Source organism: Saccopteryx bilineata, chromosome 5, assembly GCF_036850765.1.
Source record: "Saccopteryx bilineata isolate mSacBil1 chromosome 5, mSacBil1_pri_phased_curated, whole genome shotgun sequence".
NCBI lineage: Eukaryota > Metazoa > Chordata > Mammalia > Chiroptera > Emballonuridae > Saccopteryx > Saccopteryx bilineata.
Window position 1 is genome coordinate 249591012 of NC_089494.1, and position 26730 is coordinate 249617741.

Consider the following 26730-nt stretch of genomic DNA (forward strand, 5'->3'; position numbering starts at 1 on the left):
GCGGCTGATGCAGCCGTGGTGGGACTAATGTCAAATAAGTCTGCAAGAAAACACTCCCTGCCTCAAGAAAACACTCCTTGCCGTGTTTCCCCTCTCCTCCTCTCCCACTGTGCCCCTGTCCCCTCCATGCACAACCCTCTTATCAACCCTCCCACCAACCCATAAACTGTCCCAGAAAATGCCAGGATCTGAACACCATATTGGCCATGAGGGACGCGGTCAACTTCTTTGCCTTCTGGCTGTTCTAAACAAACAAAGGGCAGTGCACAAGTTATTAGTAAATACCAAGGCTTAGTTTATTGTATAAAACTTCAATCCAACAAATAAATGAGCCATCAAGTTTGAATTTATGTAGCATTCAAAACACATTAAAGCCATTTGACCATGACAAAGGCCTTTCCTGCTTTGAATGATGAAGCCAGAGCTGCAAATACCCTTCGGATGAGACATTAAGCGAGGTCCTTTCAGTTTGTCTCGGAGGACTGTCAAGGTGGAAGGTAAAGGTTCTGGCACTCTTTCTGAAGAATTCTTTGGGGAAAATCCCATCTTGGCTAAGTTTCCTTTCTCTAAAAAAAGCATTTGTGAGCCTATAACGGTCAGAACAATTACAGCCACTCCAATCACTCAGCTAGGGGTCATCTAGCTGACCGCCACGAGGCCCTTCCTTCCCTTGACATAATCCCAGGGAGACATCAAGGAACAACAAGTTCTCGTTAAAGGATGCTGGCAGCTGATGGCACAGGGTGCCGACTGCTTTTGTGGCCTGTCTCTGAGCTGTTTCTCCCTCCGCAAACCGGTTATAAATAATGTCTCCAAGGGGCTGGTGAGAAATAAATGCGATAATATAGAAAAGAGTATTTTATCAATCCCCAAGTCCTGTTCAAACACAAGGTATTATTATTAAAACTATGTCAAGGTAATAGGTCAGCCCCACCATCTCCATTTTAGTTTCTCTCGTTTTTTGCTATAGACAATGAGAAGTTTCTGGTTTCCGCTGGCGTTTGTGCTCTGGTAGGGAGCACTTGGGGCCAGCAGCTGCTATTCATGATTGGGGCGGGCTCGCTGGAGCAGAGTTCCATCGGTGCAAAGACTGAGCTTCTCCACAAACGGGTGACTTTCAGGCAGACATTGCCAAGAGCCATGGAGAACCGGGGAGAAATTATATTCATGCGGGCTTCTTCCTATCACACCCCCCAACTGCCACCCCAGTGAAGATCACACACAACCCGAAAAGTACTTCTTCCCCATAAACACCAAAAAAGAAAAGGAGAAGTTGAATGAGTCTGGGTGAGAGGGGTTAGAAAGGGATAAGCAGTCAACACACAGATTGGACGCCCACCGCGTGCCAGCACCGTGGCGGCTGCCGGGTTACAGAGATGAGTAAGACTCAGGCCCTGCTCTCCAGGAAAGCCAGACCCTAACAGACACGCCGGTCGGTAACAGACATGCTCTGGCTGGAGGCTGAGCCCAACCAGCTGTGCCTGTGGAGTCTAGTCCTAGGCCCTTTGTTTTAGGGTCTTTGGGGTTAGGACTGATTTGTGGGTGGCAAAGCTTCAGATCATTTTAGCATCTCTCTCCTCTACCTGCAAAGACCTGGGGCATCACCTCCTCAAATATGAGCCTGGGGTGATTGATTTCGGGGAATGCACCGTAAGGTACAACCCATATGAGTTCTCTACTACAAGGAACACTGGGTGACATGAGAACATCCAAGGGTTTAAAAAGGAAAAAAGAAGGCAGAGATCAAATAGAATAAACCCAACCCTTGCTCTCCAGATGTCTGAACTGTTGTGTAAGAGCTGGAAATAATTATACATATTTACTGAATTCTTGTGCCATACTCTCAATCTCATTACAACAATGCTGGGGGCCAAATATCCACTGCCCTACCTACAGCTCAGGGAACACAGGCTCAAAGTAAAGGTCTTTCCCAAGACCCATAACTAGTGAAGCCAGGATTTGAACTCACATTGAGCTGATTTCCAACCTAAACTTTGAACTGTGCCATGTGCTGTTCGCACCTAAGCTCTTTTACCTTGAGCTCCTTGTTAAAGGCCTCATCTTTTGAAAAACGTGCTTTGAAGATTAATGCTCAGATGAGATGACAGATGTAAAGCACCTACTCTGATACCTGGAAACTACTAAGTGTTGAATATATGACAGCTTCTTCTCCTTCTCCTGTTATTATCATGCCATAGTGAGAGCCCAGAGAACAGAGTCAGCACTGGGAAAGGTCGTTGGGGGGAAGCCAGGCAGGTTATCAATATAGTCAGGGCAGGATCCAGGATCTAAGAAAAGAGAGAACTGGGTGATTTCCTGAGGCTGCCAATGGGAAGGCAGGCCTTTGTGTTGAGCAACAAGGTTCCAGTGTGTGTGTGTGTGTGTGTGTGTGTGTGTGTGTGTGTGTGTCCGTTCGTCCATCCAGCTATCTATTCATCCAACAAAATCTTTCTAAGCTTGACCAGGTGGTGGCGCAGTGGATAGAGCATCGGACTGGGATGCCGAGGACCCAGGTTTGAGACCCCGAGGTTACCAGCTTGAGTGCGGGCTCATCTGGTTTGAGCAAAAGCCCACCAGCTTGGACTCAAGGTCGCTGGCTTGAGCAAGGGGTTACTCGGTCTGCTGTAGCCCCCCATCAAGGCACATATGAAAAAACAATCAATGAACAACTAAGGTGTCACAACGAAAAACTGATGATTGATGCTTCTCATCTCTCTCCGTTCCTGTCTGTCTGTCCCTATCTATCCCTCTCTCTGACTCTCTGTCTCTGTAAAAAATATATATATCTTCCTAAGACGCCTGGCACTGAGCACACAAAGAACAAAACAGACATAGCTCCCATCCCATGAAGCTCACAGGTGGGGAGGACAGGCAACAGTAAACACAGAAGTAAATAAATATGTCATCCCAATTGAGAATAGCACCATAAAGGTGATGTACAGGGTGCTGTGTTAGAGAACAGCCCAGGAGAGAAGCTACTGAGAATTTCAAGGAAGGCCTGTCCAAAGAAGTGACGTCTAAAACAGACTGGAGCATATGAAGTTGCCAGGAGAAGGAGGGGGTGGGACAGAGAATCGAGGCCTGTGGCTTACAGAGCTGCCCAGCGGGCCGGGTAAATGGCAGACCCCCTCTGCACAGCTGCTCCCCTGCAAGCCCTCAGTCACTCGGGAGTTGAAGTTAATAAATGACCCTTCCTGCACCATTGTTTGGAAACTAAGGATTTCAGGTTCTAAAGGTCGCTGGAAGGGAGGCCCTGGGCACCCCGGATATCAAAAACAAGAACAGCAGTAAGCATTGATGAGTTGCCATCCAAGTGCTTCCTGACTTCCTCATGCGCTGCATCGAATGCAGGGGTTGGGAGTGGGTCGGGGAACCTGGAGGGGCCAGGCCACCCGGTGAACTCGAGCTCAGTCTGTTTTCCGAAGCACCACGAAAAGCATTACTGCTATTTACATTCTGATGTAAATCAAGCTGCTTCCAACCAGCAAGGCTGTGTAAACTTGTGTTTAATGTCAGGTTTATATTAATATTTGTATTAACAAGATTGATCGTTTACATAACAATGCATACGTAAAGTCTGGGCCAGGACTGGGCTTACACACATTTGCATGTTTACAGATTGATTGATTAGGCAAACTGAGCATAAATCCAAGTAAACCGCTAGTTATTTGTTTATTTTTTCTATTGGGACTCGGTAGACTATATCTTAATAAATGGGCCAGACTGAATCTAAGTCCTCTATTATAACCTTCACAGAAGATTTAATAGTTCTGAAAAGTAATTTTCACTGAAAAAGGTAAGATGAAGTTACTGAGGCTATTTTTTCCGTTAATCTCTGTACTGAGCAATAAAGAGCACACCGGCTTTAAACTTCGCTCTAACAGAGATAAAACCAGGCCCAAAACTAGGCGGAAAACCGAGGTTCCCAACTCCTGCTTTAGCCATGGGTGGGGAGTTTCTTGGAGAAGTTCAGGTCTGTCAGGGACCTTGACTGGCCATCTGAAACTCTGTTACCCACTGATCCCAAGAAGCCAAGAGAGAGGGCAGCTTCCTTTTATGCCTTGAGCGCCTCCCTCTGGCTGAAGAATAGATGGATTCAGGCAAGGCCCTTATCTCGGTTCTAATTTATTCCCAACCCGCTGAAGGGTGCCACTCAGATTGCCCAAGAGAGCTATCACGAAACAAACAAAGAACAACCCGGGAACAACAAGCAGAGGCTATTTATTCTGATCTTGTATAGCGAGGTCAGCCACTCTCACTCACACGCCGGCAAAGAATTAAAGGCAGGCAGAGGAGTGGGAAAGTCTTACTGTGGACCAAAGGGAGGCGTCAGGTGTGCCCTGATTGGGGCTGTTAGCCTGGGGAAGCTGGAGGAGGACCAGCTAGAAGGGAGGTATTCTATGTGGGGATAGTACAGTGGGTCCTTGGGTTACGACAGTCTCGACATACAACTGTTTGAGTTTAGGACGCTCACTCCCATAGAAAGAAGCTGTCTGCTGAGGACCTCATTAAGCTGGAGAAGCAGCTGACTGAAGAGGAAGAGATAGAAACCCCAAAACCCAAGAGATTTACTACCAAGGGTTTGGCAGAAGGCTTTTCTATGGTAGAGGACAAGCGGGTTGGCAAAATTTCAGGCTGAGGACCCCAGCGATGACAGATTGAGGAAGGTCTACAGAGCTGTTTTGGATGCCTGGCAACGCTATAGGCAGATTTTGGGAGAGAAGAAGTTATCAACTTTCCAGACTAGCCTGGAAAATTTTTTTAAGAAGGTAGAGAGGCCTGCAACAGATCCTGTAACCTCTGCATCAGCTGCCTCTCCAGCCGAAACACCTGTAGTACAGGTAGAATCATCCCCAGCGTCTCCGGCACGTTCCTTAGGCAATCCTGAGTCTCCTGGCCCAGTATCTCCAGCGCCTTCTGCAGGTTCCCCTGCCTCTCCAGCTTCCTCCTCCCAATGGGTCACTCTCTCCCACCTTGCAATGCCCCTTCCGGTGTACAAGCCAGCCACAGGAGTAAGGGATTTTTTTTTTTTTTTTTTTTTTTTCGGCACTCATTTTTTCTGTTCCTACAGTACAGTGCACAGTGCAGTATATTTATGTCCTTTTCCTTTTTCTGTGGCTTAGTTGTGTTTTTATGTTCTAGATTATGATTTTACAACTGTTAGGGTAGGTAAGTGACTTAGGCTAGGGTGTGTTTCGACTTACACCAAATTTCAGATTATGTCACTGTCGTGGGAACAGAACTGTGTTGTAACCCGAGGACTCCCTGTATCTGGTATTCTTGGGTTGCTATCCTACATTGGAAGTGGGGACAAAAATTAGGAAAGCTGTCACTTATCAAGTCCTGGCCATTTGGGGTCAATTGTTACATAAGTGATTGCTTAGCAGCCTGACTTCCTGCAAGAAGGACTTACAGCAGGCTGGTGTCCTCGGCTGGTTATTATAAATAACTACTGGTTATTGGTTTCCCAGGCAGGAGGCTGCAGGTGGTGGGTCAGTGTTCCAAAACCAATTGGAACTAAAACTTTGTGTGGAAAAAAGCAAGTAATTAATAGTGGGCAAATAGTTCAGAAAATGTTGAATTGATTAATCTTGGGGGAACTCGGATCAGGGTCACATATGGTATGCTATGAGGTTTCCGAGGATTATCTCAATTCATCTTTTCAATGACGTCCCTGAAAATAGGAGCTGCTATCATTCTCACTGTCATCATCATCATTATCTTTATTCCCATTTTATACATGAGGAAACTGAGGCTTGTATCACTTAAGTACTTTGTTCAAGCTCTGCATCTAGGAGATCTAATGCCCAACCTCACGTGGGAGATTTCAGGCTCTTACCCAGTTCTTTTTTTTTTTTTAATTAATTTATTGAGTTTACATAGATTCTAATGTCACCCGTGTTCCCCAGTACATCCTCCCTGTCTCCCTCCCCGTAACATCCTCCCCCCTTCACTCCAGGATTTGCTTTTCCGTTCCCATCCCATCCTATCAGCCTATCATCCCCTTTCCCTCTGTCCGCTTTCCTTCTGGGTCCTTTGATCCCGCCTCCGTCTCTATTCTGCTCCTCAGTTTATATTGTTCGTTGGATTCCTCATATGAGTGAGGTCATATGATATTTTTCTTTCTCTGCCTGGCTTATTTCACTTAACATAATACTTTCCAGGTCCATCCATGTTGTCGAAAAAATTATATTTCCTTCTTTTTCATGGCCCCATAGTATTCCATTGTGTATATATATGTACTACAGCTTTTTAATCCAATCGTCCATTGATGGACACTTGGGCTGTTTCCAGGTCTTGGCTATTGTAAACAATACTGCCATAAACATGGGGGTGCATTTCTCCTTTTCAAACCGTGCTATGGTATTCTTGGGGTATACTCCTAAAAGTGGGATGGCTGGGTCAAATGGCAGTTTGATCTTTAATTTTTTGAGGAATCTCCATACTGTTTTTCCAGTATGGCTGGACCCAGGCCACATTCCCACCAGCAGTGCAGGAGGGTTCCCTTTTCTCCACATCCTTGCTAGCACTTATTCTGTGTTGTTTTGTTGAGGAGCGCCATTCTGACTGATGTGACGTGATATCTCATTGTGGTTTAAATTTGCATTTCTCTAATGATTAGTGATGTTGAGCATTTTTTCATATGCCTATTGGCCATCTGTATGTCCTCTTTGGAGAAGTGTCTATTCATCTGTTTTGCACATTTTTTGATTGGACTGTTCATCTTCCTGGTGTTGAGCTTTACAAGTTCTTTATAAATTTTGGTTACTAACCCCTTATCAAACGTATTGTCGAATATGTTCTCCCATTCTGTGGGTTGCCTTTTATTTTGTTCTTATTGTCTTTAGCTGTGCAGAAGCTTTTTAGTTTGATATAGTCCCATTTGTTTATCCTGTCTTTTATTTCACTTGCCCATAGAGATAAATCGGCAAATATATTGCTGCGAGTGATGTTGGAGAGCTTATTGGCTATGTTTTCCTCTAGGATGCTTATGGTTTCATGGCTTACATTTAAGTCTTTTATCCATTTTGAGTTTATTTTTATGAATGGTGTGAGTTGGTGGTCTAGTTTCACTTTTTTGAGGTAGCTGACCAATTTTCACAACACCATTTGTTAAAGAGACTGTCTTTACTCCACTGTATGCTCTTACCTCCTTTGTCAAATATCAATTGTCCATAAAGATGTGGGTTTATTTCTGGGTTCTCTGTTCTGTTCCATTGATCTATATGCCTGTTCTTATGCCAGTACAAAGCTGTTTTGAGTACAATGGTCTTGTAGTATAACTTGATGTCCAGAAGTGTGATACCACCCACTTTATTCTTCTTTTTCAAGATTGCTGAGGCCTTTTGTGTTCTTTTTTGGTTCCATATGAATTTTTGGAATATTTGTTCTATATATTTGAAATGTGTCCTTGATATTTTAATAGGAATTGCATTTAATTTATAAATTGCTTTGGGTAATATAGACATTTTAATGATGTCTATTCTTCCTAACCATGAGCACGGTATATGCTTCCACTTGTTTGTGTCTTCCTTGATTTCTTTTATCAATGTTTAATAATTTTCTGAGTACAAGTCTTTAACCTCCTTGGTTATATTTACTCCTAGGTACTTTATTATGTTTTTTGTTGCAATAGTGAAGGGGATTGTTTCCTTAATTTCTCTTTCTGACAGTTCATTGTTCATGTATAAAAATGCCTCTGATTTCTGTGTATTAATTTTCTATCCTGCCACCTTGCTGAATTCGTTTATTAGGTCCAGTAGTTTTTTGATTGAGACTTTAGGGTTTTCTATATACAGTATCATATCATCTGCAAATAATGATAGTTTTACTTCTTCTTTTCCAATTTGGATGCCTTTTATTTCTTGTCTGATTGCTGTGGCTAGGACTTCCAGTACTATGTTGAATAAGAGTGGTGAAATGGGGGCACCCCTGCCTTGTTCCTGATTTTAGGGGAATTGCTTTTAATTTTTGTCTTTTAATTATGTATGATGTTGGCTGTGGGTTTATCATAGATGGCCTTTATCATGTTGAGGTATGTTCCCTCTATTCCCATTTTGCTAAGAGTTTTTTTTTTTTTTTTAATTTTTTTTTTTATTTATTTATTCAGTTTTAGAGAGGAGAGAGAGAGAGAGACAGAGAGAGAGAGGAGAAGAGAGAGAGAGAGAGAGAGAGAAGGGGGGAGGAGCTGGAAGCATCAACTCCCATATGTGCCTTGACCAGGCAAGCCCAGGGTTTCGAACCGGCGACCTCAACATTTCCAGGTTGACACTTTATCCACTGCGCCACCACAGGTCAGGCTTGCTAAGAGTTTTGATCATAAATGGGTGCTGGATTTTCTCAAATGCTTTTTCTGCATCTATTCCTTTTGTTTATGTGGTGAATCACATTAATTGATTTACGAATGTTGTGCCATCCTTGCCTCCCCAGAATAAATCCCGCTTGATCATGATGTATGATTTTTTTCATGTATTGCTGATCCGGTTCGCTAATATTTTGTTGAGAATTTTAGCATCTAAATTCATCAGAGATATTGGCCTATAGTTTTCTTTCTTTGTGTTGTCTTTGCCTGGTTTTGGAATCAGAATTATGCTCACTTCATAAAAGGAGCTTGGAAGTTTTCTCTCCTCTTGAATTTTTTTGAAATAGCTTGGGAAGGATAGGAGTTAGTTCTTCTTTGAATGTTTGGTAGAATTAGCATGTGAAGCCATCTGGCCCAGGGCTTTTGTTTGTTGGGAGTTTATTGACAACTGTTTCAATCTCATTTGTTGTAATTGGTCTATTTAGGTTTTCTGATTCTTCCAGATTGATTTTTGAAAGATTACATTTTTCAAGGAATTTTTCCATTTCACCTACATTGTCTAATTTTTTGACATACAATTCTTCATAGTATTTTCTTACAATCCTTTGTATTTCTGCTGTGTTCGTTGTTACTTCTTCACCTTCATTTCTAATTTTATTTATTTGAGTCCTTTCTCTTTTTTTCTTGGTGAGTTTGGCTAAGGGTTCATTGATCTTGTTTACTTTTTCAAAGAACCAGCTCTTGGTTTCATTGATCCTCTGTATTGTTTTTTTAGTCTCTATGTCATTTATTTCTGCTCTGATCTTTATTATTTCCTTCTTTCTACTTCCTCTAGGTTTTAGTTGCTGTTCTTTTTTTAGTTCTTTTAGTTGCAGGATTAAGTTGGGGTTTTTTTTAGCTTTTTCTAGCTTCTTAAGGGATGCCTGTAATGCTATGAATTTCCCTCTTAAGACTGCTTTTGCTGTGTCCCACAGATTGTGAGTTGTTGTGTGCTCATTTTCATTTGTTTCAAGGAAATTTTTTATTTTTTCCTTGATCTCATTGTTGTCCCAGTCATTGTTTAATAACATGCTGTTTAGTTTCCAAGTGTTTGAGTGTTTTTCAGTTTTCCTGTTGTAGTTGATTTCTAGTTTCATGCCATTGTGGTCAGAGAAGATGCTTGATATGGTTTCAATCTTCTTAAATTTGTTGAGATTCGTTTTATGCCCTAATATGTGGTCTATCCTAGAGAATGTACCATGGCACTTGAAAAGAATGTATATTCTGCTGCTTTAGGGTGGAAGGTTTTGAAGATATCTATTAAATCAGTTGATCTACTGTATCCCTTAATTCTGTTGTTTCTTTGTTAATTTTCTTTCTTGAGAATCTATCTAGTGATGTTAGTGAGGTATTGAAATCTCCTATTATTATAGTATTGCTGTTGATCTCTCCCTTTATGTCCATCAAAATATGCTTTATATATTTAGGTGCTCCTATATTAAGTGCATATAAATTTATAATGGTTATATCTTCCTGTTGGATTTCTCCCTTTATCATTATGTAGTGACCTTCTTTATCCCTTACTATAGTCTTTGTTTTAAAGTCTATTTTGTCAGATATAAGTATTGCTACCCCAGCTTTTTTTTTTTCATTTCCATTTGCATGAAATATTTTTTTTCCATCCTTTTACTTTCAGTCTTTGTGTATCTTTTGTTTTGAGGTGCATCTCCTGTAGATAGCATATGTATGGGTCCTGTTTTCTTACCCATTCAGCTATCCTATGTCTTTTGATTGGAGTATTTAATCCATTTTCATTTAAGGTTATTATTGATATGTAGTTGTTTATTGCCATTTTATTCTTTAAAGTTATATTCCTCTTTTACTATATTCTTTTCCCCCTTTGTTCTGTTTACAACAGGCTCCTTAATATTTTCTGCAGCATTGGTTTGGTTGTAATCAATTCCTTGAGGGGTTTTTTTTGTCTGGGAAGCTTTTTATTTCTCCTTCTATTTTAAATGATAGCCTTGATGGATTAAGAAGTCTTGGTTGTATGCTCTTGTTCTGCATTACTTTGAATATGTCTTGCCATTCCCTTCTGGCCTTAAGTGTTTCTGTTGAGAAGTTGGATGTCATCCTAATGGGGGCTCCTTTGTAGGTGAAAGCCTTTTTTCTCTAGAAGCTTTTAATATTTTCTCTTTATCTCTTAGCTTTGGTATTTTAATTATGATGTGTCTTGGTGTAGAATTTTGGGGGTTTCTACTTAATGGAATTCTCTGTGCTTCTTGAACTTGTGTAACTTTTTCCTGCATCAATGTAGGGAAGTTTTCAGCTATGATTTCATTTAACAAGGTCTCTAACCCTTTTTATTTCTCTTTTTTTTTCAGGAACCTCTATGATGTGGATATTGTTTCTCTTTAGGTTATCACAGAGCTCTCCTAGAGCATCCTCAGATTTTTTCAGTCTCTTTTTTTTTTTTTTTTTTTTTTTTGCTGCTCCACTTCTGTGCTTTCACTTATCTTATCCTCTAAGTCACTGATTCGATCCTCTGCTTCATCCAGCCTGCTTTTAATTCCTTCCAGTGTAGTCTTCATTTCTGATATTGTGTTTGTCATTTCTGTCTGGTTCTTCTTTATGATTTCTATATCCTTTTTGATGCTTTCAATTTCTTTACTGAAGTGTTCATTAAGTCCATCCATTGTAGCTTTGAGATCTTTAAGCATCCTAAAAATCATTATTTTATACTTTGCATCAGGTAATTTGATTACTTCAGATTCATCCAAGACTTTATCAGAGGATTTATCTTGTTGAAGCATATGACTTATGCTTCTCTGCCTACCCATTATTCTCTATGACTTGTAGGCTTCTTCCAGCTGTGATCTCCTTACCTAGTAGAGCCTCTTTGAAGTCTTGATTTGTTTGTTTTCTTCTCAGTTTTCTTAACTCAGTGGTAGTCTTGTTTACTGATCTCAGAAGGGGGCTTATTTGAAACTGTATCCAGAAATGTGGTGGGTGTAACCTGAGACTCTGAAGGCCCAATCTGCCAGCAGGGTGCTTTCTCCATTTCAGTAGGGGGAGGTGTATCTCAGATCTCCATGGAGACCTGAGTTACTGCCCCTCCTCCCCACTTCCTGCTTTCAGCTGTGTCTTGTTGCTCTGATTGGAGCTAGAGAGCTTTCTGGAGGTGGGTCACCTGGAACCACTTTAGGCTTGTGCTTTGTTGAGGGTTCAACACCCCCCCCCAGCTGTGGCTGCCTCTGCATCCCTCTGCCCATCACCATCTGTTTCTCTCTCCCCATTTCCTTTTGGAAGACAAGCCAGCTCTCTCAGCTCACGTCCCCAGGCAAGTGGCTGTGAGTGATATTCTCTGCTCTTCTCCTTGTAATGAGAGCCCTTCTGGGCTCTCAGTCTCACCCCACCTTTGTTCCTGGAAGCGGGGGAGACCCACCGCGTCTTGGCATTCCCTACCAGGCTCTGTGTGGCTTCTTCTTTGCTCCTTACTTTTTGAGACCTGTTCTTTTAATCCAAAGTTGGTTTTTCATGCTGATTGTTCCTAAGTTAATTTGTAATCCAGTTTGGTGGTGTGAGCTGAGAGTCTGTGTGTCTGCCCACTCCACTGCCATCTTGGTTCTCCCCCAGTTCTTTAAAAGTAACTACTAGTAGCTTGGTATTTCCATCAGCTGAGGTGCTGGTGTCAAGTGGTTATTGATTATTTACTGAAGCAGCTCCCAGTAGAATCTATATTTGCCCAAAATTTGGTGTCGTTATCTTTATATTCTGATCTCTGTGAAGATTCCACTTCTTCAGATATGCTCTTGGTCAGACCTTGCCCTCGTTCAAACAGGAAACCCTCTCCCCTTCGGTTCTCCCCTCTGCAGCCCTTGTGATTCAGAATGATGGAATTTGTGTTTTCCTGAGATGCACTGCAGTGGTTGCAATAGGAGGCCTTGACTTTGGAGGGCTTCCTGGAGGAGGTGCCCACTGGTCTTAAGTACCAGGCTCCCCTCACACTTCTGCTGCATGGATTTCTCTGTCATTGCTCTAATATGCCCAGCTTGCTCCCGCCTCAGACTCTCTGTATTTGCTCTTTCCTCAGCCCGTGATAGCTGTCTCCAAAATCTTCCACCAGCTGACTCCTCCTCATTCAGGTCTCAGCTCTAAAGGTACCACACCAAAGGACCCTCCGCGATATCCCTATCTGATATACCCCCACCTCCTGGCCCAGCTCATGCCACTCTTGTAGTTTAAGTGTTTTGTCTTTGTGGCATTTTATACTGTCTGTAACCATCTCATTAATTTTAAATGCTTGTTGTTGAGAGGCCTCCCCTTATAATATTCATTCAATGTGCACAAAATCCCTGTTTAGCTTGCTTATTGCTGCATGCCCTTTTTCTGGCACCTGGAAGGTTCTCAGTGAAGACCTGTTGACTAAGTTATTCCATTTAATCTTCCTAAAAACCCATAAGGCAGGCCCTGTACTCCGTTGAGGGGCTCAGAGAAATTAGAGCAATTTGCCCAAGTCACACAGTTAAAGCCTGGAGTAGCAGAGTGATGACGTGAACCCAGGCTCACCTGCCTCCCACTGTTGTAATTATCTTCTATTCCACCTCTTGGTGAGGGAGGGATTCAGTCCCCAGAGCTATGGACTCACCAAATACATGACACCTGGCACTGGACAGGTGAGACCAAAAGCCTTATTAGTCACATACTCACTGCCCTGCAGGGACACCAGGAGCTGTACTAGGGAACAGAGTGAACCACAGGGACTGTGGAAGGTTTATCACAAGTGGGGAGCCCCCTGGTTCTGACGGGACTTTACGATTGGCTTGTTTGAATAATCCCTGGAGCTGGCACAGAACTGAAACCTGCTCCTCACGGATAAGCAAGGCCCACACCTGGTCTGTTTAGTAAGGTGGGCAGTTTGGCTGGGGATTCTCATCTGTGGGAGCAACGTGGGAACCTCGGGGTTCAGCCACTGAAGACCCTCCCGATTTCACCGAATGCCAGGGCAGCGCGTGATTTTAGGCTTCACACCACATCTGCATTAACAGCTGCGTTAATGATAAAAGAGAAAACAAGAGGGTCAGCGGCAAGGAGGTGAAGGAGAAGTCGCTGTCAGGTGAGGCAGCCTAGAATGAAAGAGGGCCCGCCAGCACCCACCGAGGGAAGCCCACGGCTCTCTCCAAAATGCTTTGCAGTTTTCCGAAGAGTCTGTCTCATTTCAAGAGTACTGAAGAATTGGCAAGGCTGGTCTTTCTGGGAAGAGCCTCAAGGGCAATATTTTAGGGCATTTGAGCTCATGAAGATTATGAATGTTGGCAGATTTGCGTCCTGGAACCCATTCAACACCTACCCATATAATACCAGTGGGTCTTGGTAGTGTAATTTTAAACACCCATAAAAATCAAGCTTTATTGATAGGGTAAACATAATATCTCCTTGGAAATGGGCCCTGTTTTGTGCAAAGACAGTATACACAATGTTCCCACTATACATAACCGACCCCAGAGTCCTCTGGGGCTACTGAGGCCTCCCACATAAACTCATCTGCAGCACTCATTAAAAAAAAAATACAAAAAAAAAACCCCAGAGTGATTAGCATCTAAGCCAGGTCACTCTTGCCTGCATTTCAGATGCTTTGTTTAGTCAGACGTCAAATTGTTTTCATTATGTGGATAAAGAGATGTTTGCAGTTCTTTTTCATTTTGCTTTGTGCACGTGTGTTTGTTGTTACAATGTTGTACCCTCAGTTCACTGAGATTGAATTCTTCCTCTACTCTTACATCCCATGCAGGGAAGAGGAGGTAAGTATCAAGGCTGACTTCCCCTGATTTGCTGGGGAAACATGCAACCTTCCCAAGTGCATAGCTTGGAGAGGTGTCTCCTATATGCCCTTCCCCTCTACCTAACACGTGAGTGCATGCACACATGTGTATGCACACACACACTCACTCATGCACACACAAAGTTGGATACTAATGCCACAAACAGCCTGGGTCCAGTCTACCTTTTGCCCCTCACCACCATCCTCTTTCATTCCTGCAGAGAGAACATGGGCAGACATCACAATTTCTTCACCTCCTGACAGTCCTTCTGTTTGGAGAACTGTTCCCTGTCCTTATCTAATAGTCTGATTAGAACCCTGCACTTCCCATCCTGCCCTCTGCCGTGCTCAGAGGCTGCCCCGGGAGGTGTGGGTGGCAGCCTTTTCATCTGCTGCATGTAACTTGATCAGAGTGGGCAGAGGCTAGACCGCAGCACCAGCTAGGAGGACTGGACCCGTCCATCTCTCTCCCTGAATTGTTCTCCCCATTCGACCCTGCTACCTCCACCTTGGTTCTGACCATCATTGACATCCCATGAACTGTGCAAGTAGCCTGATCTGATCAGGTGGCATGGTGCGATCCGGACCCTTGGGCTTTTTGCCTGGGCTCCGTGCTGAACAGAGTCCAGCTCTGGCTGCCCTGCAGCAGTGCCCCACGGCTGGGATGAACAATCACCGTGGGACCCAGAGTCTTCAGGCCAAGGAGATGTTCCCACCAGAGCTTGTGTATACCCTGCCTCCCCAGTCACGTTATTCAAGGCCTTGACCCATAGACCCAGGGCACTGCGTTCCTTGATAGGCCAGTTCTGAACCCACTCTGGGCTGACACAGGACCTCTCCAAAGTCCATTTTCCTGAAGGCAGAGCCGTGACCAGTGTCTATACCACCAGGGAGCAGCTGTTTGCCTGGGAGGTGGGCATGGACGTAGCCCAAACGGAGGTGGAGAGAGCACAGGCCTGCCGAGTGGGGCAGAGCTGAGATGGAAAGAGGCTACCTGTGGGCCCCCAGTGGGTGTCAGGAGCAAACTGAGGGCACACCCTTCTGTGAGCCCCCAGGGAGCCCTTACTGCCCCCAGGGAACCGTCCAAACTCCGAGGAACGCCATCCAAGGCCCCAGAGATCTTTCTTTCCTACACTTCTCTAGTCTTAGCTGCTTCTCCCAGATTCCCTCTCGAATGCGCCTTCCAAGGCCGCTAAACCGGCTTCCATCCCCTGAGCGGGTAAGCTACCCTTTTTTATCATTTCTTCCCTTTCTGAGCCCCTTCCTCCCCACTGCTTTTTGAGGGCTGACAGCAGAACTTGTCACCGACTGATGTCTCTCTAGAACTCAGGGCTGGGTTTAGCACATGGCAGGCTCTTAAAAAATGGGGATGGGGCCAGAAAGGGGCCACAGGAGCTGGGTTTTCTGCCCATGAGGTGGGCGGCACAGAACCTCTAGCCCTTCCACATCCCAGTGCTCTGAGAAGCTTCTGAGAGTGCCATGCTGGCGGAGGTCGGGGGTGGGAATGGGAAAGGGCAATGAGCAGAGTCAAGAGCATCATAGACATCTCCTTTATTTTAGTCCTGGGTCCGCCGTTCAGAATCTGTCAGAGGTCAAACCTCTTCTGGAAAGGGACAGGTAGAAAATGTTTTAGGCTTTGCAAGCCTAAACTTCTCAACTCTGCCTTTGTGGCACAAAAGTGACCACAGACAACACATAATTGAATGGATGTGACTGTATTCCAATAAAATTTTATTGACAAAAACAGGCAGTGGGCTGAATTTGGTCCACTGGCCACAGTTTGCCAACCTCTGATGTTAGTGATCTAGACTCACATGTCAAACCTTCTCTGAGAAAAGTCAAGGATATAATATCTACTCTGTAGCAGCAGAAGAAATGCCATTATGAAATTATTTTGAAAATTATAATGACACAAAGCACTAGAGAGGTATCTATGCATTGTTAGCTGTATCAGTACTGTTACAGCCAGGTACTATGCGATGGTTAGTCCCATTAATAAATGTATTAAGTACTCACTGTATATTAGGTGCCTTGCACTCATCATTGTACTCAATCCTCACAAAGGTCTTGTGAAAAAAAGAAATTTTACCAGTTTACTGATAAGGAAACTGAGGCTTGGAAAGGGGTGCGAAAGTCGCACAGGTGGTGGGAGGTGGGGGTGAATTCAAACAAATAGCTGTTTCTGAATCCAAAACAGTGGCCTCAAAAAAAAAAAAAAAAAAAGAAAGAAAAAAGAAATGTAAATGTGTGTGGGATGTGAATAATAGATAAATAGATGAAGAACTGTCTGCAAGCAGATGGGCCCCCGCTCTGTTCAGACAGGTGGGCCGGCCCAGGTACCATGCCCCTGGCTGTCGGGAGAGTGCCTGTGTTTGCGATGGCGTCTGCGGCCTGGCGTTCTTCTCCAGGGCAGAGAAGCGTTTCCTGGGCAGGGTCCCAGGTTGAAATCCTGAACAAGACTGGCCACCTCCAATGGACTCCGTGCCTTCTCTGCAAGGGATTTCCCGAGTCACAAGGCAGCCCTCCAGAACTCTCTGGGCCTGCCCGGAGCCAGGCCTGCCTCAGCCCCGAGGGGCGGCTTGAGCAGCCAGTGCCACTTAACGCAGAGCCCCCTGCCTTGAGGAGGCCTGATTTAGCAATCTGTCAGCGACAGCCGTCTCCGTGTGACACGGGGCTCGGAGAGGCAGGCGGCGAGGGCAGGCAGAAAGCAGTCTGTCGGCACGCCACGCGGACAGGGATTAGCCAGGATGGGGAGGATAATTATGGCATTTGCTTTCCTGTAAAGTGCGTGTCAGGAGGAAAGGATTAAGCTAATTGAAGAACTCTCCGCACTTGCGTCAGAGGTGGCTGCCGAGCGATTGCTCTATCTTGCATCTCACCTGCTTCTGAGAGCCCAGCCCGGGAGGCCTACCCACAGCTGCGCTCGGTCCACGGAAGCTCTTCTCAGAAATAGTCTGAGTTGGCGTTAGCCACTCGGCGGAGGAAAGGGGAGCTAAAAATAAGGGCATGTGAAGGAGGTTCCCCGCCTTTTTTGTCTTTAACTTCCAAAGCTCACATCAGGTTCCCCGGAGAAAGATGAAGCACTGGTTTTCCTGAGGCTCTACATGTGCGTGTCCGTGTGACAGGTGAGATAATGGCCCCGAGAAGGCACGTACGGCCCAGGCCCAGGTGGCAGCTGCTCGCAAACTCCGCTTCCTCTCTGGCACCTCCGCTTCTGCTCCCGGGGGCCGTGTTCATGCCAGCACAAAGCACGGACTCCGGGACCATTTATCATATCTCCCCCTTCCCCGTGCACCATCTCCAAACCCAGAACCAGCCTGCAAGGGGCAGGCTTCTGTCTTGTGTCCCACAAAGGGGGACAAGTTGGTTTTTGGTTGCCAGGTAACAGATTTTGGAATCCTTTCTGTGATGACTTGGGAGAAAAAAAAAAGCAGTAAATAGTAAGCTTTCCTCTTTTGGTTCAAGGTATTATGCTATGTCTACCAAATAATATTTGACACATGGACTGCCATTTCCTGACAAATAAAATAACACATCTGAAAAACAGAGCCCGTTGCCTAATGGTTGTCATGATGCATTCCTAGGCTGCCTGCAAAAACAGGCGGCCAATGGAATCCAGAAATAGTTGTTCGAGTGCTCAAACCTGGAAACCTGGCTCCATTCTCTGTCGCTCTCTAGCCTTCTGACCTTGGGTGCATTGGTCCAACCCACTTTGATTTTTTTTCATTTGTAACATGGGAGAGAATAATGCTCACCCCATAAAGTTGTTCGAGGATTATACGAGATAGTTTGAGGAAAGCATGCAGCACATTGTAGGTGTTCAAGAGTGGGCGCTATCGTCATGGGTCATCATCTGCCAGAAAATCCTAAAGCCTACAGTATTGTCTTAAGGCTCCCCAGAGAAACAGAACAAATAAGATGCGTAAATAACATCTATTTGGACGTCAGGGAATTGGCTCCTGCAATTGTGGGGGCTGCTGGCAAGTCTCAAATGTGCAGGCTGGCTGTCCCGCTGGAAATTCCAGCGGGAGTTAATGTTGCAGTCCTGAGTCCCAAGGCAGTCTGGAGACAGAATCCTTTCATCTGAGGGGACCTACCCGGTTTTTCTCAAGGCCTCGAACTGATTGGCTGAAGTCCACCCACGTGATGGAGGATAATCTGCTTTATTCAGAATCTACTGTTTTGAATGTTAATTGCGTCTAAAAAATACCTTCACAGCAGCGTGTAGACGGCTGTTTGACCAAACAACTGGGCGCCATGGCCCCAGCACAGCTGTCACATAAAATTAGCCGTCACAAAAGTGTCTGGTCTTTTTCCAGGGAAAATCATACCTGACCAAGCAGTGAGCATGGATGCACAGCAACCGTACAAAACGCACAGCCACCGGTCGCCCGCCCAGCCCCTCAGAACCTACCAGAAGTTGTGAAGAAGGAAGACACGCTGGTGGACGGAGAGCACTCCACGCTCAGAGCCGACATCGCCCTTCCAGCCTCCTCTTCGCCCGGCTGAGCTTGCGGATTTTAGGCACATCACTGAATGTCTCTAAACTTCCTCAGCGGCAGCTTACAATAAAACACATCTGCCCTGCCTACTGCACATGGCAGTTGTGAGAATAACATGAGGCAGCTGTTGGGAAGGGCTTTGAAAGTAAACTGTTAAGTGTCCTAATAGGAGTCATTTTCCTATGAGAAACGTAAAGCTCTGGCCAGACAGTCTTAGTTCTTTGGACTAACGCAAAGAAAAGGCAACTGACTCCACAAGGTCGTAGCTTTGACCTAATCCTATTATGTTAGCTGACATAATCATTAATGCGTTCAGTTAAAATCAATTGCCTTGCCTTCCTGAAATTTAGAACGGTTTCTTGGATGTGAATTCGACGACCAAGTTGTCTGGACCCTAAACTTTTTCCCCCCTCTCTCAATAAATGTTCACTGCATTTGAGCAGGAAGCATTGCACTGAGTCTGAGCAGGGCTCAAAGCAGCAGGTCCAACCAATGTTTGTTGTGGATAATTCATTCATCGCCGAGGTATCTCTGCGCCCTCACAGTGTGCCGGGCGCTGCTGTGAGTCTGGCTGGAGAAGCTCATGACTTTAAGTGCTGAGCTCAGTTGTGGTCAAGCTAAGTGCTTGGTAGTTGCCAGCTATTTTCTATTTGTTCATACACTATTATGCAGCCAGTTCTGGAAAAGAAAGGCAGGATTAATGCTTTAAAATAGAGACAAGGAGTGACGTCACGGAAATGGCGCCGTGAGAAGCGCGTCCGACAGCTCTCCCCTAAATCACAACAAATTTATCAACTAGAAACAGAAAAATTTATCCTCGGAGCATTCCGGAGTTCCACACAAACTGAAAGCAAAAGGACTGTTATCACTTGAATCTGAGAGACGAGGGTGTGGAGGAAGGTACCGCAGCGACGCTCATTCAAGCCGCCAGGGAGTGCGCCCGCGTGCTATCAATAAGACCACCCTCAGATGCCGATAAGAAAGAGGAAATCGAATATTATGGATACAAAAGAAAGAGAGGTAACACAAATAGATGTGGAAAAATCTATGGAGAAAAGACTTAACATATTGGAAGCCTTGGAGCTAAATGACAGAGAATTTAAACTAGAAATCTTAAAAATACTCAGAGATATACAAGAAAACACAGAAAGGCAATATAGGGAGATCAGAAAACAACTCAATGAACACAAAGAATATATTACCAAGGAAATTGAAACTATAAAAACAAATCAAACAGAAATGAAAAACTCAATTCACGAGCTGAAAAACGAGGTAACAAGCTTAGCTAACAGAACAGCCCAGATTGAAGATAGGATTAGTGAAATAGAAGACAAACAACTTGAGGCACAACAGAGAGAAGAAGAAAGAGACTCAAAAATAATAAAAAACGAGAAAGCCCTACAGGAATTGTCTGACTCCATCAGAAAGAATAACATAAGAATAATAGGTATATCAGAGGGAGAAGAGAAAGAAAATGGAATGGAGAATATACTCAAACAAATAATAGACGAGAACTTCCCAAGCCTGTGGAAGGAACTAAAGCCTCAAATTCAAGAAGCAAACAGAACACCAAGTTTTCTTAACCCCAACAAACCCACTCCAAGGCACATCATAATAAAGATGACACAAACCAATGACAAAGAAAAAATTCTCAAGGCAGCCAGGGAAAAGAAGAGTACAACATATAAAGGAAGGCCTATTAGATTATCATCAGATTTCTCAGCAGAAACTCTACAAGCTAGAAGAGAGTGGACCCCAATATTTAAAGCCCTGAAAGAGAGGAACTTTCAGCCAAGAATACTATACCCATCAAAGCTATTCTTCAAGTATGAAGGAGATATAAAAACATTCACAAATACAGAAAAGATGAGAGAATTTATCAACAGAAAGCCCCCACTCCAGGAAATACTAAGGGGGGTTTTCCAACCAGATTCAAAGAACAAAAGAAAACAACACCACAAGTAACAGCTCCACCAAGAACACAATAAAACCAAACTTAAACTGTGACAACAAAGGAAAAAAAGGGGGGAGAGGATGGAGATTAACAGTAGCAAAGGATGATGAAGTGCAGAAATACTTATAAGATAGGGTACTACAATGAATATGGTAGGTACCCTTTTCATTACTTAATGGTAACCACCCTTAAAAAAACCACCACAAAAACACTTGACTTAAAAAAGGTAGCAACAGAGGAAAGAAGTATGGAACACAAACAAACAAAAACAAATGATAGAAAAACAAAAGAGAAGAATCAAACTAGATACAAAACTAACAGAAAGCAATTTATAAAATGGCAGTAGGGAACCCACAAGTGTCAATAATTACACTAAATGTAAATGGATTAAACTTACCAATAAAAAGACACAGAGTAGCAGAATGGATTAAAAAAGAAAATCCAACTATATGCTGCCTACAAGAAACACATCTAAGCAACAAGGATAAAAACAAATTCAAAGTGAAAGGCTGGAAAACAATACTCCAAGCAAACAACACCCAAAAAGAAGCAGGTGTAGCAATACTCATATCTAATAATGCTGACTACAAGACAGAAAAAGTACTCAGAGACAAAAATGGTCATTTCATAATGATTAAGGGGAAGTTGAATCAAGAAGACATAACAATCCTTAATATATATGCACCAAACCAAGGAGCACCAAAATATATAAGACAGCTACTTATTGACCTTAAAACAAAAACTAACAAAAATACAATCATACTTGGAGACCTCAATACACCGCTGACGGCTCTAGATCGGTCATCCAAACAGAGAATCAATAAAGATATAGTGGCCTTAAACGAAATACTAGAACACCTGGATATGATAGACATCTACAGGACACTTCATCCCAAAGCGACAGAGTATACATTTTTCTCTAGTGTACATGGAACATTCTCAAGAATTGACCATATGTTGGGCCACAAAGACAATATCAGCAAATTTAGAAAAATTGAAATTGTACCAAGCATATTTTCTGATCATAAAGCCCTGAAACTAGAATTCAACTGCAAAAAAGAGGGGGAAAAACCCACAAAAATGTGGAAACTAAACAACATACTTCTAAAAAATGAATGGGTCAAAGAAGAAATAAGTGCAGAGATCAAAAGATATATACAGACAAATGAAAATGAAAATACGACATATCAGAATCTCTGGGATGCAGCAAAAGCAGTAATAAGAGGAAAGTTCATATCACTTCAGGCCTATATGAACAAACAAGAGAGAGCCGAAGTAAACCACTTAACTTCACACCTTAAGGAACTAGAAAAAGAAGAACAAAGACAACCCAAAACCAGCCGAAGAAAGGAGATAATAAAAATCAGAGCAGAAATAAATGAAATAGAGAACAGAAAAACTATAGAAAAAATCAATAAAACAAGGAGCTGGTTCTTTGAAAAGATCAACAAAATTGACAAACCCTTGGCAAGACTCACCAAGGAAAAAAGACACAGGACTCAAATAAATAAAATCCAAAATGAAAGAGGAGAGATCACCACAGACATCATAGAAATACAAAGAATTATTGTAGAATACTATGAAAAATTATATGCCACCAAATACAATAACCTAGAAGAAATGGATAAAGTCCTCGAACAATACAACCTTCCTAGACTGAGTCATGAAGAAGCAGAAAGCCTAAACAGACCAATCAGCAGGGAGGAAATAGAAAAAACTATTAAAAATCTCCCCAAAAATAAAAGTCCAGGCCCAGACGGTTATACTAGTGAATTCTATCAAACATTCAAAGAAGACTTGGTTCCTATTCTACTCAAAGTCTTCCAAAAAATTGAAGAAGAAGCAATACTTCCAAACACATTTTATGAGGCCAACATAACCCTCATACCAAAACCTGGCAAGGATGGCACAAAGAAAGAAAACTACAGACCAATATCTCTAATGAATACAGATGCTAAAATACTAAACAAAATACTGGCAAACCGAATACAACAACATATTAAAAAAATAATACATCATGATCAAGTGGGATTCATCCCAGAATCTCAAGGATGGTTCAACATACGCAAAACGGTTAACGTAATACACCATATCAACAAAACAAAGAACAAAAACCACATGATCTTATCAATAGATGCAGAAAAGGCTTTTGATAAAATACAACACAATTTTATGTTTAAGACTCTCAACAAAATGGGTATAGAAGGAAAATATCTCAACATGATAAAGGCCATATATGATAAACCATCAGCCAACATCCTATTAAACGGCATAAAACTGAGGACTTTCTACCTTAAATCAGGAACAAGACAGGGTTGTCCACTCTCTCCACTCTTATTCAACGTGGTGCTAGAAGTTCTGGCCAGAGCAATCAGACAAGACAAAGAAATAAAAGGCATCCATATCGGAAAAGAAGAAGTAAAGCTATCACTTTTTGCTGATGATATGATCCTATACATCGAAAACCCGAAGGACTCCACAAAAAGATTATTAGAAACAATAAACCAATACAGTAAGGTCGCAGGATACAAAATTAACATACAAAAGTCCATAGCCTTTCTATATGCCAACAATGAAATATTAGAAAACGAACTCAAAAAAATAATCCCCTTCACGATTGCAACAAAAAAAATAAAATACCTAGGAATAAACATAACAAAGAACATAAAGGACCTATATAATGAAAATTACAAAGCATTGTTAAGGGAAATCGAAAAAGATACAATGAGATGGAAAAATATTCCTTGTTCTTGGATAGGAAGAATAAATATAATCAAAATGGCCATATTACCCAAAGCAATATACAAATTTAATGCAATTCCCATCAAAATCCCTATGAGATTTTTTAAAGAAATGGAACAAAAAATCATCAGATTTATATGGAACTATAAAAAACCCCGAATAGCCAAAACAATCCTAAGGAAAAAGAATGAAGCTGGGGGCATTACAATACCTGACTTTAAACTATATTATAGGGCCACGATAATTAAAACAGCATGGTATTGGCAGAAAAATAGACACTCAGACCAATGGAACAGAATAGAAAGCCCAGAAATAAAACCACATATATATGGTCAAATAATCTTTGATAAAGGGGCCAACAACACACAATGGAGAAAAGAAAGCCTCTTCAACAAATGGTGTTGGGAAAACTGGAAAGCCACATGCAAAAGAATGAAACTCGACTACAGCCTGTCCCCGTGTACTAAAATTAATTCAAAATGGATCAAAGACCTAAATATAAGACCTGAAACAATAAAGTACATAGAAGAAGACATAGGTACTAAAATCATGGACCTGGGTTTTAAAGAACATTTTATGAACTTGACTCCAATGGCAAGAGAAGTGAAGGCAAAGATAAATGAATGGGACTACATCAGAATTAAAAGTTTTTGCTCAGCAAGAGAAACTGATATCAAAATAAACAGACAGCCAACTATATGGGAACTGATATTTTCAAACGACAGCTCAGATAAGGGCCTAATATCCAAAATTTACAAAGAACTCATAAAACTCAACAACAAACAAACAAGCAATCCAATAAAAAAATGGGAAGAGGACATGAACAGACACTTCTCCCAGGAAGAGATACAAATGGCCAACAGATATATGAAAAGATGCTCATCTTCATTAGTTATTAGAGAAATGCAAATCAAAACTACAATGAGATACCACCTCACCCCTGTTAGATTAGCTATTATCAACAAGACGGGTAATAGCAAATGTTGGAGAGGCTGTGGAGAAAAAGGAACCCTCATTCACTGTTGGTGGGACTGTAAAGTAGTACAACCATTATGGAGGAAAGTATGGTGGTTCCTCAAAAAACTGCAAATAGAACTACCTTATGACCCAGCAATCCCTCTACTGGGTATATACCCCAAAACCTCAGAAACATTGATACGTGAAGACACATGTAGCCCCATGTTCATTGCAGCACTGTTCACAGTGGCCAAGACATGGAAACAACCAAAAAGCCCTTCAATAGAAGACTGGATAAAGAAGATGTGGCACATATACACTATGGAATACTACTCAGCCATAAGAAATGATGACATCAGATCATTTACAGCAAAATGGTGGGATCTTGATAACATTATAAGGAGTGAAATAAGCAAAGCAGAAAAAAACAAGAACTACATGATTCCATACATTGGTGGAACATAAAAATGAGACTAAGAGACATGGACAAGAGTGTGGTGGTTACCAAGGGTGGGGGGGGAGGGAGGACATGGGAGGGAGGGAGGGAGAGTTAGGGGGAGGGGGAGGGGCACAGAGAACTAGATAGAGGGTGACGGAGGACAATCTGACTTTGGGCGAGGGGTTTGCAACATAATTTGATGACAAAATAACCTAGACATGTTTTCTTTGAATATATGTACCCTGATTTATTAATGTCATCCCATTACCATTAATAAAAATTTATTAAAAAATAAAAATAAAAAATAAAAAAATAAATAAATAAAATAGAGACAAGGCTAAGTCAACACTCCCTGCAATCTCTGCAGCTTCTTCAAAGTTCACGGGCCCACAGCTCAACATCAGTTCAATATCACTGCGAACTCTGAAGGCCGGGCACCAGGAGCCCAGAAAGGAGGCGAGCGCTCTTTGGAAAACTTCACCATCAAAGGAAATTGTTCTGTGCTGTCTCTTAGAACACTTCACACTTCATTGGGAAGCTATAAAAACAATTACCAGGTCATTAGTAAAGGTTATTATACTTTTTAAGATCCAAAAGCATCTCTCCTAGAATGACCTTAGCAAGCATTTCAGGGAGAGACAGTGGCTGCAGTGGAAAGAGCGAGAGCTTCGGAGTGGACACCGAGGGACCCTGCTCTGAGCACTCAACCTTCTCCGAGCCTCAGTCTCCTCAACACTGTGCAGGAGCCGTGGACACCGAGGGACCCTGCTCTGAGCACTCAACCTTCTCCGAGCCTCAGTTTCCTCAACACTGTGCAGGAGCCGTGGACACCGAGGGACCCTGCTCTGAGCACTCAACCTTCTCCGAGCCTCAGTCTCCTCAACACTGTGCAGGAGCCGTGGACACCGAGGGACCTTGCTCTGAGCACTCAACCTTCTCTGAGCCTCAGTCTCCTCAACACTGTGCAGGAGCCGAGAATCCCTGCCATCTCATTGGGCGATCAGAGGAGTGAAGGTTTAAAGGAAGTTATTGATGCAATAATTTGAGTTGGTGTAACAGAATGGATTATAGTTGAAGCCTCAGCTTTTGCTAGATTTCTACCTCCTTTTTCTTATACACGAACACTGACTTGACCCAAGTTCCTATATATGCTGGTCTGTTCCTACACATCCAGGGCAACTCAATAATTTGGTTACACACCTTCCATGTACCAGGCATTATTCTAGGCTCAATGAACACGAACTAGTCTTTGCTCATTATGCAGTGGATGTTCTAGAAGGAAGGCAGACAACAAACAAGTAAGAAATACAAAATGTCCTTTCAAAGCATAATAAGCACTATAAAGGAAAAGAAAGCTTGGTGAGGGGATCCGGGAGGACTAGAATGAAGGGTGAGATTCAGCATGTGTGCTTGAGGACGTCGAAGGAGCTCGGTGGCATTCCCCACATTTTATTCTCTCTCCTCCCTCATCGCCTGCATGCTTTCTGGAAGGTCATGTGACTGCCTAGGATTAATGGCAGTGAGCACAACATTTTCATAAACACGTGCACTAATATATTGTCCCCACCTGCCCTCCGCCCAGGGTGGGCCTCCGGTTCTGGGAAGTGCTCCAGCCTCATGCCGTTCCGAGACCCCACAGAGACACAGAGTGGGAGAGATAGGACCAAGGCAGGACGTAAACAGCCTCCACCAGCACCTGGGGTTATGACAGAACCACCCTTCCTGTGTGTCTGCCCTGATCTGGAACGTCCATTTATTTACCTACACCTGTGTATGGACATCTTGGTCGCTGGTCAGAGCAAAGACAAAACTAGAGGAGCTGTGAATGGGCTGTGGGGAGAGCAGGGAACATTCACTTACTCAGGAGTCCCACTGGGCCAGGGGCTCTACGGACGCACCTCCTCTGTTTAACCCTCACGACATCCTCCTGAGGTTGCGCGTTTATCTCACTTACAGATCAGGAAAGGAAGGTAGTTAGCTCTAAGTCACAGAGTAACATTCACTTACTGAGGAGTCCCACTGGGCCGGGGGCTC